Raw genomic sequence first — 12,500 nt, 5'->3', positions numbered from 1 at the left:
ATATATACATAATATCTTCCTCAGCAACGCAAATGCTGCCAAGCAGTATACTACCAGTGGAATCGTATCATTGAATGTAAAATTCACGCCTCTAATGAATTCGTGTTTGAGATATTGAAGTTACACCTATTGATTAAGCGAGCGCATAACAAGTTGATATGAAGCGGTGATCTAGATAAATAGTCTGAAGGATGGTGCTGCAAGTTTTCTTGAAGATCACGGAGGACTCACCATTTTTATATTCACGAGTCGAAGATCTTCACTGAAAATGTTGCGAAGAGATATTATGACTGTGGAATGGATGACCGTACTTCCTTGCTTCGATGTTATCGTTATTTTCCCGCTCCCACGTTATTTGTTAAGAGAGAGAGAGAGAGAGAGAGAGAGAGAGAGAGAGAGAGAATGCTATAGTCTTATAGACGCTCAAATGACACACTCAAGCATCCATGAATGGCGTTGCTGAAGTGATCGTTGTTTGTGGAGAGCAATCGCTCAAGAGCACTAATCACATGGCTACCACACGAAGCTCATACATTATGAAATTGGGCGCAAACAGTAGAATGTGAGCTGTTCTTAGAATGATTTTGTCTTTCGTTTATTTACGTATTGATTTATTTCTTATTACCCCAAATATATATATATATTTTACTGCTCGAAAGACTTGGTTCTCTAGATGATATCCTTCTTGGTTCATTTCTTGTCTATTACAGATACATTTATTCACCCAAGTATTTATGACAAGGTCGAAACACATACTAAACGTGATGGCTACTGAAATTTAATATGGGACCGGATGCGCTGGTCTGATTTGTTTCTTTGTTCAAAGAAAGTTGTTTGTTTTTACCTGCAATTTGATTCTTTTAATTTTGAAAGAATATATACGTATATTTTCATTTAAGAAACATAGGCGTTAGCTTGTCATTGGTCTATCATAATTTAAGATTCCCTTTTTTTTTTACCGAGCCTTTCTCCCCTCCCTCCCTCCCCCCACTCCTTTTTGCTTGCTCGAAGAAGAATTCTGACTTTAAAAAGGCAATTGTGAACTTTAATAATAAATGTTTACCGAGATATTGACAGTTCGGTTACCTTACCTACCAGTGGTTATAGTTAATTCTCTCTCTCTCTCTCTCTGATACTGAAGTCTTGTTTAATTTACCTACGAGTGGTGATAGTTAACACACTCTCTCTCTCTCTCTCTCTCTTGATACTGAGAGTTTGGTTACTTTACCTACGAGGGATAATAGTTAATTCTCTCTCTCTCTCTCCTTTGGCTTCTCTTTTATCTTGGTAAACAAAAGGTTATTAGTTTATATAACCTCTCTCTCTCTCTCTCTCATATTTTTGGTATTGATCCTTCCGGTACTTACGTAAAAGTTCTGTGAATGTATAATGAAAACCTCTATGTCCTCCATTCTCTCTTTCTCTTTGTTTAAACAGAAAGTTGATTCTTATAAAAGCATAAATTACTAAGGTTTTTTCCTCTTGCTTCTCTCTCTCTCTCTCTCTCTCTCTCTCTCTCTCTCTCTCTCTCTCTCTCTCTCTCTCTCTCTCCAAAAGTACCGATTTCTAGAATAAGTGGAGTTTTTATAAACATTTGTTGTTATCTGGTATTTACAAACAAGCTCATTGAGCTCCTGACTCCCACTTTCTGTAATGAATATACTGGTATGGTATGTATTGGTATTTGGATGTAATGTATGTAGTTAGTACTGTTTTGTTCCTTTGTTCTCAACAGCACTGAAAGGACATTGAGCCGAGTAGCTAATGTTAAAATCAGCTATGAATATGAACTCAACTTACTAATTAGAGAGAGAGAGAGAGAGAGAGTTGATCAGAGCACTTGGTGGTCAAGGACATCTAAGTGAAGGAATGTTGTGTGTGTGTGTATCTATTATATATGTTTATATGTGTGTGTACGTATATATATATTATATATATATATATATATATATATATATATATATATATATATATATATATAAAATGTATATATGAATATACACACTCTCTCTCTCTCTCTGTTATCAGTTAGTTGATTTCATATTCATAGTAGTTCTTAACACGAGTTATTGTGCACAATAACCTCTTTTCTTTGCTTTCTTTTTTTTCTTTTTATTGGCAAGCAAAGAAGCACGAACGACCTGGTAGCAAATACAGTGAATTGTATCGCCGCAGAAGTTGCATTCACTCGCTCTAGTCACTAGATTGAGTTATTTTATCGTTACACTAGAGCCTAGTGTAACAATAAAAAGTAGGTCGATCAGAAACTGAAATCCTTTCGCAACATTCACGATATTACCTTCATCAAAAGTCCTCTTCTGCCGTCGAATTTTCTGTCTCAGTTTTATAACGTGCAAAATTTTGAATTTTCTTGAGAGAGTGGACTAGATACTAGATTTTTTTTTATTTCTAATCGGGGTGGCATTATCTCAATGGCACGATCACTGAGTCTTGGGTGGGACAATAAAATCAGTCGGCAAGGTGAGGCAGTTTGGAAAAATTAGAAGGTTTGTTGAGCAGAACAAGAATTGTGAATGTGAATTAGGAGCCAATTGTATTGGAGGAGAGAGAGAGAGAGAGCTAGCTAATATATATATTAATATATATATATATATATATATATATATATATATATATATATATACATATATATGTATATATATATATATATATATACTATATATATAATATATATATAGTATCCATATATATATATTATATTTATTTATTTATTTGTGTGTGTGTGAGTGCGTGTGTGTGTATGCTTTAAATCATTGAATATATCATATGTATAATATACATATTGAATATAGAGTTTAGGCCAGAAGCCAATCACTGGGACCTATGAGGTCATTCAGCACTGCAAAAGGAAATTGAGAATAAGTATAGGTTTGAAAGGTGTAACAGGTAGAAAGATAATATGAATGGAGGCACAGTAAAAGGAATGAAAGGTGTTGCAGCTAGGGCCCGAAGGGACGCCGCAAAGAACCTTTTATTAATGCCTATACGGTGCAACCTGGGAGGTGCACTGATTGCACTAATCCCCACAGAGGATAATCTGTTTCCCCAAACATTCCAACTTCTCGCATGTCCATATACATGAGCAAAAACATTCTACCATAACCTTACCTGCCAAGCTCAAAACTCACCTTTATCAGAAATCAATTCAGCTACCTACACTTACATACCTTAGCGCCTCAGTGGCGTGATTGGTATGGTCTTGGCCTGCCACCTCGGTGGCCGCGAGTTCGATTCTCGGGCACCCCACTGAGGGGTTAGAGATATGTATTTCTGGTGAAAGAAGTTCACTTTCGACGTGGTTCGGAAGTTACGGAAAGCCGTTGGTCATGTTGCTAAATAACCACTGGTTCCATGCATCGTCAAAACATCATGCAAACAATACAAACGAACTTAGACACTTACTCTACGCTAACTGAGAAAGGTCTAAAAGAAAAAAAAAGTATACACACCCAACAGCAGGCAATCTTCACAGTTATAGCTATAAAAAACACACACACAAACAAAATTTACCAATAAAACTCGAGAACACTTCCATTTACAAAAGAGGAAAAGAACATATGAAAAAATACAACAATCACATGGACAAATAAACAAAAGTTCCATATAAACCGTTTGGTAACAAAGGTTAGACAATAGCTGGTTCTCTCTCTCTCTCTCTCTTTCACTCTCTTTTAAATTTACCAACCGTAGTTTCCCCCGAGTTCCCCTCCCTTCTCCACCTCCAGAAACATTTCTTTAGCTAAGTAACCCGACATTTGAATACAGAAAATTGTTGTACTCCAAAATGATGATGATGATGTTTATTATTATTATTATTATTATTATTATCATTATTATTGTTTGTGCCGTCGTCGTCGTCGTTGTTTTTGTTGTTGACAATTAAAAGCCACAGTACTATTACATTTTTTTTTATATAACTACTGTGGCTTTTAAATGTCTATATTACAGCCCCGTTACAGGGGTTCCTTAGTTCATTATTATTATTATTATTATCATTATTATTATTATTCAGAACATGGGTCCTATTCATATGGAACATACCCACGGGGCCACTGACCTGAAATTCAAACTTCCAACAAATATGGCGTTCATTTGAAAGACGTAACAGAGCGTAATAGGAAATAAAGAAGAGATCTGTTATATTTTAGCAAATTATTAATTACAAGGCGAATGGCTTTATTGTAATAACGCGTTCCAATTGCACAGCGTCCTCGGGGAGACTATTCCACTCTGGCTTAATATGCGTATATTAATAGCTAGTTACTGCATTGAAAGAGATACACAAAGGCTTACAGATTTGACACGTGGAAACATCTAAAGCAGTTTGCTAAAAAGACGGAAATGTATATTTTTCCTCTTTACATCGAAAACTTTGGGAAATCACAATTCAGCAACAATCACAAAAGTTAGAGGTTGTTATGACTATGCATCCATGTTCTTTCTCTCTCTCTCTCTCTCGCGCTCGCTCTCTCTCTCTCTCTCTCTCTCTACTTTTAACCCATTTCTTTTTTCGTTTCTCTAATTCTAATCACCCCGTAATGGGGCAGTGCCGTCAGTGCACCTCACGCGGTGCACTGTAGGCATTACTTAAGGTCCTTTGCAGTATGCCTACTGCCCCAAGCTGCAACTTCTTTCGCTCCTTTTACTGTACCTCCGTTCATATTCTCATTCCTCCATCTTACTTTCCGCCCTCTCCTAAACAGCTGATTCATAGTGCAACTGCGAGCCACCTTTCAAGAGTATTACTGTCAATTTCCGTTTCAGAGCTCAATGGCCTCATGGGTCCCAGTGCTTGGCCTTTCGCTTAAACTCTATATTCAATTCTACCTCTAATCCTTCAGACCTCACTCTCAGAGTATCTTCAACTCTATGTAATATGCTGTGTGTCTTAGTTCTGGCCTATCCCAACATATTGAAATATGACAAACCTTATACAAGCAGCCAATATACATAGGTACATATACATTCACAAACATACACACATAAATAATACTTACACGTGTACATACACGAATAAATATATACAGTAAATACATATAAAGTTCATATACACATACATATGCAATTACATATAATCCACATACATGCATACAACAAAGGTCAACACAGATATAAATTTAAACACATATAAACACATACCTACATACACACACATACACAAACACACACATACCCAAACACACACACATATATACGTATATACTATACGTGTAAATATATACAAATCAATAGAAGGATCCACAGTAATACCCTTGTTTATCCAGGTGAAATATATTTATGGAAATATTTACAAAGGTTATATTTCATCTGGATAAACAAGAATATTACTGTGGGTCCTTCTATTGATTTCTTAGAAGCACGATACGGTGTTTTCATATTTCATATACACACATATATATATATATATATATATATATATATATATATATATATATACATCATCATAATACACATAATAGTATTTATACATATATACATACATACATATTTACACATATAGGTATAAGTAGTATATCATTCCCTATCAACGTCGTTAATTAGAATTCAACTTAGAATACTCTCAACTGAGGTTTTTCAAAACAATTCATTTCCATTAATGACAGAACCAATCAGTGACTGTTGAAAAGAGACCATTGGGCCAAATGAGTATTTTCTTTTTAATATGAATTGAAATGTATTGATAGGCGATTCAATTATGCAAAAGAGGTAAGTATTGCACGCGTCCCTCGGTTGCTAAATCACTAGGGGAGAGACCTTACCTTACAGACCTTACATTTCGTTCGGGTTGCCCCAGGTCCCTCAGTGTGAGGCGCCTCTAATGTTTACCAGAGAGTTGCTAGTACATCTTCCGGTATATTTTGCATCTTCCAATCTTGGATGGTCTGGGATGCAGTTTAGATATTTGTCGAGCTTATTCTTAACCACATCTACGCTCACTCCTGATATATTCCTCAGATGAGCTGGCAACGCATTGAATAGACGCTGCATTATCGATGCTGGTGCGTAGTGGATTAATGTTCTGTGTGCTTTCCTTATTTTTCCTGGTATAGTTTTGGGCACTATTAATCTACCTCTGCTTGCTCTTTCTGATATTTTTAGTTCCATGATATTTTCTGTTATTCCTTCTATCTGTTTCCATGCCTGAATTATCATGTAGCGTTCTCTTCTCCTTTCTAGACTATATAATTTTAAGGATTGTAGTCTTTCCCAGTAGTCTAGGTCCTTAACTTCTTCTATTCTAGCTGTAAAGGACCTTTGTACACTCTCTATTTGTGCAATATCCTTTTGATAGTGTGGGTACCATATCATATTGCAATATTCAAGTGGACTACGAACATATGTTTTATAAAGCATAATCATGTGTTCAGCTTTTCTTGTTTTGAAGTGCCGTAACAACATTCCCATTTTTGCTTTACATTTTGCCAACAGAATGGCTATTTGATCATTGCATAACATGTTCCTATTCATCATCACACCAAGGTCTTTAACTGCTTCCTTATTTGTGATTGTCTCATTATTAGGTCCCCTATATGCATATAGCTTTCCTTCTCTGTCTCCATAATTTATTGATTCAAATTTATCAGAGTTAAATACCATCCTATTTACCTCTGCCCAATCATATACTTTGTTAAGGTCTCTTTGTAGAGCGTTCCTATCTTCATCACAAGTAATTTCTCTACTTATTCTTGTGTCATCAGCGAAACTACTCACTACCGAATCCTTAACATTACTGTCTATGTCTTCAATCATAATAACAAACAGTATTGCAGCTAGCACCGTACCTTGTGGCACACCGGATATTACCTTGGTTTCATCCGATTTCTCATCGTTTGCAATAACTATCTGTTTTCTGTTGTGTAAAAATTCTTTTAACCATCTTCCTACTTTATCTACGATATTGTGTTTTCTAATTTTCTTTGCTAATATATTATGGTCTACTTTGTCAAAAGCTTTTGCAAAGTCTAGATAAACCACATCTGTTTCATTTCCGCTTTTCATATTTTTGAATATGTTCTCACGGTGGACTAACAGTTGGGTTTGTGTACTTTTTCCGGGTACGAAACCGTGTTGTCCTATATTAAACAAATTATTTTTTATTAAATGTTTCATAATATTTTTCTTCATTACCCTTTCATACACTTTCATAATATGTGATGTTAGACTCACAGGCCTATAATTACTTGCCTCTAGTCTTGATCCACTTTTGAAAGTAGGGGTGATATATGCTAATTTGTGCTCATCATAAATCTTGCCTGTATCTACACTTTGTCTTAATAATATTGCAAGTGGCTTTGCGATAGAATGAACTACTTTCTTTAACAAGAGAGAGAGAGAGAGAGAGAGAGAGAGAGAGAGAGAGAGGTGTTTTAAGCATCGCTGTTTTAGTTAGCTTGTTAGATGGAGTCGCCTGATTCTAGTCACGATTAATGCGAGCAAACGGAGTATATGTATATGAGATTTGTGTGTGTGCGTGTTACAAAGAACTCTCTCTCTCTCTCTCTCGCTCTCTTCCAGCTGAGATCAAACTACCTTAGGTCAATGTGTGTGTCCCATCGGGGTCCCCTATATATATATATATATATATATATATATATATATATATATATATATATATATATATATATATTAATCTTGACCATAGTATTTTTATGCTACCTTAACTTACAGTTTAATAATCACATGTTCCACAAGTCCTGCACTATAATATATATAATATATATATATATAATATATATATATATATATATATATATATATATATACATATATGTTCATATACTCGCCTACACACAAGGCTGGCATTAATATACGGCACGGTACGCTTGATATTAAGTCTATACGTACGGTACGCAATTACGGTACGATAATTTTACCAAGGTGCGGTACGGTACGATTCAGTCACGAGAAAAAATAGGTAAAATTCCGTACCGTACCGCACCTTAGGGTGGGATACATCAGTAGGCAATTACCTATGCATGAATTCCTTCTTCAAGCAAGGGATTTTATGAACAAAGGTTTTACACAACCACGCACCGAGTAGAAGCAAGCACTTGCATGAACATACATATTCGCTCATACACACATTATATCAACCAGATTATAAAATTCCTTTCTGGATTCTATAATGCACACCCGAACGGCAGGAAATTATTATAGGTGCAGACGCAAAGGCACGTACGAAATGTTACTTAAGCAGCTGAGAAGGTTTCAGAATCAGACTTACACTTGTGTTGTTGGCTGCCAAACGTGATCGAAAAGATCTCAAATGCCAGAGTCAAGTAAACAATGGCAGAGATTTTTTTTAACATGATTATCTTTGTGGGACGTTGACTGACACTAGCGCAACTTTATCTTGGTAAAATAAGTGAAGAAATTCCATGTGCATTACGCTGTGTTCAAAGAAATGAGAAGTAATAAGTAATTAAGAAAAGAGAAATAGATAAACAGATGACTATATATGTACATGAAAACTAGAATTGAAAAGAAAAAGAAAAAAACAAGTAAAGCATGCGCTGAAGTTTCTTCGGCGCAATCGAGTTTCCTTTGCAGCATATAATCAAGGCCACGTAAAAGAGACGTATCTTTCGGTGGTCTCGGTATAAAGCTGTATGAGACCCTACCCATGAAACTTTAAACCACCGCCCAGTGGTGACCTGTCCTGTATCGTTGCCAGACGAACCATAATGACTAGGGGGCTGCAATTTGGTATGCTTGATGATTGGAGGGTGAATGATCAACATTCCAGTTTGCAGCCCTCTAGCCTCAGTAGATTTTAAGATCTGAGGGCGGACAGAAAAAAGTCCGGACGGACAGACAAGCTGGAACAACAGTTTTCTTTACAGAGCTTAATGTGAAAAATAAGAATCGGGAAGTTGACAACTCGAGACAGAAATGGCACCAAATTGGTGAACAAAGATCGAGGTTGTTTTCTTCCAGCCTGGACAAGAAAAGGACATTAGGTTCCAATTCGCATTGGCCTTAACTCTTAATAAACTATAGTAGATCATATGAAATATAAAGGAAGAATTAAGGGGTCAACAGGTAGAGGGAACTGTGAAATGTTTTTTTTCTGAAGGATTTCAAACCTTGATTTTCGGTGAATGAAGGAATGGATGAATGAATGAATAGGACCGTAATTTTTACTATGTATTTCTCTGTGCCATCTCCTCCCATTGATTAGGGCTCGTTAGTAAAAAAAAAATTATTATTTTTACTTGAGATGTAACACCTACAGTCAGACCATTAACGTCTCTGTTTCTCTATCTCTCATACACAAACAAACACACACACACACACACACATATGTACGTGTACGTAAGCGAGTACAATAGGCTCCCCTATCTCCAAGCCCAACAATATTCATTCAGATTAAATGAAACCTTTCAAGGATCTTTTTTTAACATTCTCTCTCTCTCTCTCTCTCTCTCTCTCTCTCTCTCTCTCTCTCTCTCTCTCTCTGTGTGTGTGTGTGTGTGTGTGTGTGTGTGTGTGTGGTGTGCTAACTAACTCAAATAACCACGGGAAAAAATTTGACCAAATTCCACTGGTTCCAGGGCCACTGATCAGCTTATCCATTGAACGATTCCAGATTTTCCCCCAATTATTTCGGCCTTTTGAAGAACCTGTTTTATTTCGAGACAAGATCATCATTTTTACTCATCTTCCTCAATCCCTCTCGCCATTGGCTCCATTCCATCAGTCCTATAAGCGCACCCACTAAGAATCTGAATGAAAGGGATTTATATCTCAAGAATCAGAAAATAAAGTTTTAATGGACATAATCTGCGTTATGACTTGCGATAGCAATATCACAACATTCCTTTGATTTAAAATAAAAAATAAAACTTTTATATCTTCATATTTCATATCCCTTTTTCGAGTTAGGCGAGTAAACTTACGTCTGTGCGAGTACATTCTACGAGCGAGCTAACTTCATCGAATTTGTATTCAGCTGATAAACGAACCTTGCGTCTAAAAAGTGCATGTCGCTGAAATGTGGCATGACAGTAAATCAGACAGAGAACGAAGCTGTCAATTCTATCGAGGATTCGAGATATCATACACAGCTCCTTTCCCTTCCCATTACCCCCTCCCACCCTCCACAGCCAGAGCAACGCCCCCTCCACCCCCTCCCCCAACTAGTACCCTTTTATCGTCTACCGATATCAACCAAGAAAAACGAACGAAAAAATAAAGAATTGGAGAATGATGGACAAATGGAGACCGCGGCGGAGGCAATTAGATTAAATTTGAAGCATCGACATTTCGCGCCGTAAAAGAGAAATTGCGTCATCAATATTTATGTAACGGATGCGGGAACATTAAGTCTGGGGGCGAGAGCGTCGGGTGGGTTTGCGGTAACCTCATCGCTAGGAGGAGGGGATGATGATTGCGACGAATTTGGCAAGACTCTACCCCATAGACGTGATGATGATGATGATGATAATGATAATGATGAAAGCGATGATGTTGATTGTGATGACGGCCTGCAATGATCCTCCGCGGTGGGCAATTCCATTCTATCGGGCCGAAACAGAAGGCGCTCAAGAGAGGACAAAAGGGGAGAGCGAACGACGGGAACGATTCCATTCTCTCTCTCTCTCTCTCTCTCTCTCTCTCTCCTATTGTATTGCAACGCCGTATCGGACGGAGGTAGTGGGTACAGTACTGCGGATTATCGGATCGGAGTGGCGGGTTTCATCTCGTGGGAAGAAGGCAAAGACTATATATCTATCCTCTTGTGACTTGTCTGTCACGACAGTTTGTACCTCTGTGTGTGTGTAGAATCTGCTGGTCACTCTTTTACCAGATACATATGCAATTGTAATAGCCACAACGCCCTCTTAACTTCTTGAATTCTTTGGATACGCTTACCACTGCAAAGCCTGAAGATCCAAGTTCAAAGAAATTTGAAGAAGAAATTGTGATCTCCGGTCCTGGCTATTACAATTGGATATATATATATATATATATATATATATATATATATATATATATATATAATATATATAATATTATTCATGCCCTGAAAACAATTACTAAATATTTACAATTAAAATTATGAAACAGAAGAGTGAGTGAATACCCTTCAATACATGTACAGTCCGTGGAATGAACGCATTCGGCTAATATCAGAAAGTATTTACTATTACATACACCTAAAAGTATGCATTACCTTAAACACAGTGTAAAAGCTACGATTCACTTCTCATACACATATCAGGAGCAAATAATATACCTTTGTATACATAAAAGCATGCGTTACCGTACACTCTAATAGCTAGTATTCACTCTAAGTCTAACGTATATATGTAATCAGACAATGCAATTGCAGAGGAAAGAGCCGTGCAATAATATGCTATAATATACATTGTAATGCGAACTGAATCACGGGAGAAAAAGTCGAATATTTCTCTCTATCTAAATGCATAACCTTACTATACACCTTTGGAACGAACACACGCTCAAATATACACATAAAGAGCAAATGCGTAAGCTTGAGTTATCCTTGAGAATTTGTACACACCTAATACGTCCCTCGAGAGACATTATACTAAATGCACACGCTCAAGTTATCCTTGAGAACTTATGCACGCCCAATACTACTCCCCTCGAGAGACAATATACTAAACTTAGAATGCATCGCAAAGGAACGACGAGGCCTCACCGTGGAACAGCGGAGATACGAAGTGTCTGCGTCATCCTTATAATGTCCTAGACAACGTCAACACGACCACGCGGGAGGGAAAGCAACACCTGCCCCTGAAATTAGAAAAATCGATGAACGTGAAGCTTACTACGCCCAAGGTCACAGTCTCTCTCTCTCTCTCTTTCTATCTCTCTCTCTCAATATTTTTACGATAATGTTTTAGAGTTGGACGACTGACTCTCTCTCTCTTTCTCTTTCTTTCTCTCTTTCAATATTTTTACTATGATCTTTTGGTGAAGTTGGATGAATCTCTCTCTCTCTCTCTCTCTCTCTCTCTCTCTCTCTCTCTCTCTCTCTGTCTAGAGCATGTTTTTTTGTGAAATGCACTTTCTCTTTCTTCAACGTTTTTAACCACGCACATATATGTATAAATACATATATGTATGTATATTCTGTTCACAATTAAAATGGAGGCAGACAGCAGTAGGAGGAGGTTTTCAAATCTTTGTGGAAGAGAAGAAACAAGTAAAAAATGCGCAATCGAGTTTTCTGTACAACGTATAAGGTTGCATAAAACCATCAACTATGACCGGGCACCGGCAGCTTTCCAGTTGCTCACTAGATGGAGTAGAGTTTGGGTGCGTCCCATGGCTCCGGAAAGAGCTGCCTGATGCACGATCCTTGGCTAGATTTAACGTTAAATCAAATAAAAACTATTGAGGCTAGAGGGTCACAATTTGGTACGTTTGATGATTGGAGGATGGACGATCAAAATTCCAAGTTGCAGCCCTCTACCCTCAGTAGTTTCTTAGATCTAACTAAGGACGGA

The 12,500-nt window shown here is 37.1% G+C and overlaps 1 long non-coding RNA gene across 1 annotated transcript in view; it reads right to left on the bottom strand.

The window, feature by feature from the left end:
- The window catches only part of LOC135215107 (uncharacterized), a 242,703-nt gene that overhangs the window by 186,807 nt on the left and 43,396 nt on the right, over nucleotides 1-12,500 (bottom strand). The window contains exon 2 of the long non-coding RNA XR_010314571.1: nucleotides 11,690-11,784. This is a non-coding gene — a long non-coding RNA (uncharacterized LOC135215107). The remainder of the gene's footprint in view (nucleotides 1-11,689; nucleotides 11,785-12,500) is intronic.

The sequence above is a fragment of the Macrobrachium nipponense genome, chromosome 5 (assembly GCF_015104395.2).
Source record: "Macrobrachium nipponense isolate FS-2020 chromosome 5, ASM1510439v2, whole genome shotgun sequence".
NCBI lineage: Eukaryota > Metazoa > Arthropoda > Malacostraca > Decapoda > Palaemonidae > Macrobrachium > Macrobrachium nipponense.
This window is presented reverse-complemented; position numbering and strand designations above follow the sequence as displayed.